The sequence below is a fragment of the Telmatherina bonti genome (assembly GCF_933228915.1).
Source record: "Telmatherina bonti genome assembly, chromosome: 18".
Classification (NCBI taxonomy): domain Eukaryota; kingdom Metazoa; phylum Chordata; class Actinopteri; order Atheriniformes; family Telmatherinidae; genus Telmatherina; species Telmatherina bonti.
Genome location: NC_136616.1, coordinates 35,954,526 through 35,959,409, shown reverse-complemented (window position 1 = coordinate 35,959,409; position 4,884 = coordinate 35,954,526).

Below are 4,884 nucleotides of genomic sequence, written 5' to 3'. Positions count from 1 at the left end.
AAAAGTTAACTGTTTATATTAATATTAAGTTAGTATTAACTGTTTCCATGACAACATGCAACCAGCAGGAAAAACTGTCAGAACCTTGAAGTGCTTCTGGTTTTGGAAAGTCATGGAAACATCCTGGAGAGATGAGAGGTATCCAGACCAGCTGACTGGTGACAAGACGGCAGATGTTCCAGATGTTCGCCTGTTGTCACGACGACGTGACGCATCAGCAGCTGGTTGAAGATTGTCTGTTCCGCCACTGACTTGTTACCTGAAGCGTTTCCCTTGTATCCTGTTAAAACTCTGAGTCCACGACGTTCATCTGCGCCTAAAACACACGATGTGGTTTTTACAGGCGTTAGAAAGTCCAAACAAACAAACAAACAAACCAGAGTCTGGTCAGGGTTTCATTTTATGTCACATGTTGGAAGTTTCCGGTTCTAAAAGGTCGAGACACAGACGCTCACGTCTCGACCGGCACCACTATTCTTCTTCTTTAGACACATAAAACTCAAACGGAGGAATCAGAACTCCACATGAGGAGTCTAAAACCCAAAAACAGCTCAGTAGAAGAAGAAGAAGTAGTTTTCCTTTTTCCAGAGTAGAAGAAGAACACTGTCTGGAAATGAGCCGCTGACCTCTCACATGGATTTTCTAGTTGGACATGAAACTAAACTTATTCTCACGATTCTCAAAGATGTTTTAAACTGCATCTGCATAACAGAAAGATAGTTAAATCCTCATGAACACCATCACAGCGCTCATCAGGAGGACGAATCTACGGCGAGCAGACGGAGTCCTGAAGGACGAGCCGCTGATGAGTGTGATCGTTTGCTTTGTTTCATCACTACGTCTCTGCAGTCAGAGCCAAAAGCCGACGCACAAAAGTACAGAAGTTACAGACAAACATTCATGTAATAAAAACAGAACACTGGTTTCACTGGTTGCCTGCTTTAAAAAAACTTTTTATGGTCATGATGAGGTTTAGTCCTGTTCTCATGTTGCAGCTGCAGCCTCCTGCCAGTAGGGGGCGCTGCAGCCTCCCGCCAGTAGGGGGGGCTGCAGCCTCCCGCCGGTAGGGGGGGGGGCTGCAGCCTCCTGCCAGTAGGAGGTGCTGCAGCCTCCTGCCAGTAGGAGGTGCTGCAGCCTCCCGCCAGTAAGGGGCGCTGCAGCCTCCCGCCAGTAGGAGGTGCTGCAGCCTCCCGCCAGTAAGGGGCGCTGCAGCCTCCTGCCAGTAGGAGGTGCTGCAGCCTCCTGCCAGTAGGAGGTGCTGCAGCCTCCCGCCAGTAGGAGGTGCTGCAGCCTCCCGCCCGTAGGGGGGGCTGCAGCCTCCCACCGGTAGGGGGGGGGGGGGCTGCAGCCTCCTGCCAGTAGGAGGTGCTGCAGCCTCCCGCCAGTAAGGGGCGCTGCAGCCTCCTGCCAGTAGGAGGTGCTGCAGCCTCCTGCCAGTAGGGGGCGCTGCAGCCTCCCGCCAGTAAGGGGCGCTGCAGCCTCCTGCCAGTAGGGGGCGCTGCAGCCTCCCGCCAGTAGGGGGCGCTGCAGCCTCCTGCCAGTAGGGGGCGCTGCAGCCTCCCGCCAGTAGGGGGCGCTGCAGCCTCCTGCCAGTAGGGGGCGCTGCAGCCTCCCGCCAGTAGGAGGTGCTGCAGCCTCCTGCCAGTAGGGGGCGCTGCAGCCTCCCGCCAGTAGGGGGCGCTGCAGCCTCCTGCCAGTAGGGGGCGCTGCAGCCTCCTGCCAGTAGGGGGCGCTGCAGCCTCCCGCCAGTAGGAGGTGCTGCAGCCTCCTGCCAGTAGGGGGCGCTGCAGCCTCCCGCCAGCCTCCTTCTGGCTGATCCCAGAAATAAATCACTGTTTAATTAATTTATTCTATTCTATTCTATTCTATTCTACAGTCATTTAGCGGACGCTTTTATCCAAAGCGACTTACATATATGCTCATACCACGATAGGCACATCGGGGGGCAACTCAGGGTTTTAGTGTCTTGCCCAAGGACACTTCAGCACATAGTCAGGGGAAGCCTGGAATCGAACTCCCAACTTCCCAGTTACAAGCCGACTAATTTAATTAAAGAGGAAAACAGCTGCTAGGGAGAAATAAAGAGACGGAAATGAAACACGTCGACCTGAAAGGCAGAAATCCAGACAGGAAGTGAGAAGAAACAGAAAAGTTTTCAGGTTATAAAAGAAAAACTTTATTTAAAATCTGCTGCATCAGCAGGACGACGCTATGTGTGTGTGTGTGTGTCTTTAGATTTGTTTAAAGTTTTAAACGACAAACGTCCTCGTACTCACACGCCCTCAGGCTCAGTGTGTGTGTGTGTGTGTGTGTGTTGAGACGACTTGTGAGACACACACACATCTTGCTGATTCAGCAGAGTCGTCTCCTCTGGAGGGTTGTCGTTCCCACATCGGATCGCTCTTCTTCACTTCAGATGAAAACTGATCACAACAAGCTAAAGCTGTTTGTTATGCTAAAACTGCAGGACACACACACACACACACACACACACACACACAGGGAAACTCAGGAAGTGGGAAAGCTTAAAATGGTCACATTAAAAAAAGAAAATAACCATAATAATAGTTTTATAATCTTAATCATCTCTGGTTCTGATGAGACGTCGCATCTTCCACCTGTTTGGAAAACAACAGAGTTATTTTTACTGTCTTTAAATCCATGACTCAGCAGTTTTATTGGCTCCATAGAATAAAATCTTTTCAAAGAATTCAGTTCTGGATGTTCCTCTGTTGTAGAGGACAGACACCAGACAGCATATGAAAGATGGACGGAGCCTCCGGTGGTGAAAAGTGAAGCCTATGCAGAAGTGCATAAAACTGCAGTTCTCCCTTCATCCACTAGGGGCTGCAAAACAGAGCAAATCCCCATAGACTCCCATGTTAAAAAGACCAACTTCACAGCAGAAATAAACATGTTTACAGCAGAAATAAACATGTTTACAGCCTGGTTCAAAAATCCATTTTAGGTTTAATAGGTCAGTTTTACCTTCATGACAACTGTGGAGGGAGTGAAGTTTTTTCTAACTCGCCCTTTTAAAAGTAATTTAATCTCAAAGTTCGGCATATTTAGGGGCGTGTCCTTTTGATTGACATGTACCAATCTCCCGCTCCAAGTCAGAAGAACGTAGAACAACCGCGGTTTTTAGCTGGTTAAAACGTGACTTAGCTTTAGCCCGCTTACCTCCGTTAGCTAGTTAGCTCCTGCTATCTTTGGGTTAGCTCGGTTAGCCTTTAGCTAGAGAAAGCTCAGAGTTCCCTCAATGTCAATCATCCACCATGACGCTCTCAGCTCCACCTCTTTGCCCATATTTGTATTTTCCGGGCGAGACGACGCACATGCCCCTGCCAAGATGGCGATGGTAGGAACCGCCCACCGAGCTTCAACTTAGCTCTTCATGAACCTACGGGTGACGTCATAAAGGCTCTGCCCATTTTTTACATACAGTCTATGGGACAGACGCGGCGAAGGACCAGGGTCTTGTTATTCCACATCTGGAGGTGGCCGAGACCGACCATCCCTAGAATTATGCAAAACCTAAATATCGTCATGGAAACATGTTTTAAAAGCTTTAGAATGTCACTAAAAAGTCTTTCTGCTCTCATGAGGTGGTTTTTCAGATGCGTCCATTTGGAAATATATCGCAAAAGTTTGATGGAAAGTCCTTTTTTTTGCATTTATGCATCAGTTACATGACGTAAGGGGTCATGTCATGACAGATGACAGAAGAGGAAATCTTACAAATGATTAAAATGTAAAATAATTCCTCCATCATTGATGGCAAACAACAACACACTGCAGAGTTTTACACAGAGTTAGAAGAGACACACACACACACACACTCTGAGGTACACAGATAAGACGCACTGCTGGACGTGTATTTACAGCCTGCTTCTCTTTTATGAACATCTCTGCATTTATGAGAGAAATCTGCACGGTGGGTGCTGAGACTCCCCCGTTGTCGCAGGTCAACAAATGTCACCATTGGTTGATAAACCTGTCAATCAAATTTACGACTCATTCATCATTTAACCAGGTTTGTTTGCTTTCAGCCAATCGTACGGCTCCTTACATTTTCTCCACATTTTAAACCAGTTGCAGAGCGACTGCGATGATAGACGCCGAGATCCAAAACTGTATTTACCGATCCTGTAACGGATCTCCAGCGGCAAAAATGGCGTTTCGTTACTGGCTGCTGTAAAATGGCCAACGCCACTGCCCAACAGCAAACTCCACCTCTCACTGGTTGGCAGCCACAACTTTACACAACTTAGCAGCAGCCTAAGCAGGGAAGCCCAGACTTCCCTCTCCCCAGCCACATTTGCCAACTCTGCGGGGGGATCCCGAGGCGTTCCCAGGCCAGCCGAGAGATATGATCCCTCCAGCGTGTCCTGGGTCTTCCCCGGGGTCTCCTCCCAGAGGGACGTGCCTGGAACGCCTCACCAGGGAGGTCCAGGAGGCATCCTGACCAGATGCCCGAGCCACCTCAACTGGTTCCTCTCGATGTGGAGGAGCAGCGGCTCTACTCTGATCCCCTCCCGGATGACCGAGCTCCTCACCCTATCTCTAAGGGAGAGCCCGGCCACCCTGGGGAGGAAACCCATTTCAGCCGCCTGCATACAAGTGACAACTTTGTTTACACAAAAACAGGTAGTTTTAGGGGGATTTGTCCATATTAATTGTGAATATATTTTACAACTGTAGTTAAGTTATTTTTGTGACACGGTGTGTGCGCATTTCCAAATTTATTATTAAAGTCTAAATCTAAAGTCTAAAAAGTCAAAATCATATTTGTGAATCAGAAAGTGCATTTCTGAGTATTGAGACTGATCTGGCTTCATACTCTGTGGATACCCAGTAAAGGCGTCATAAATAAGACATAAA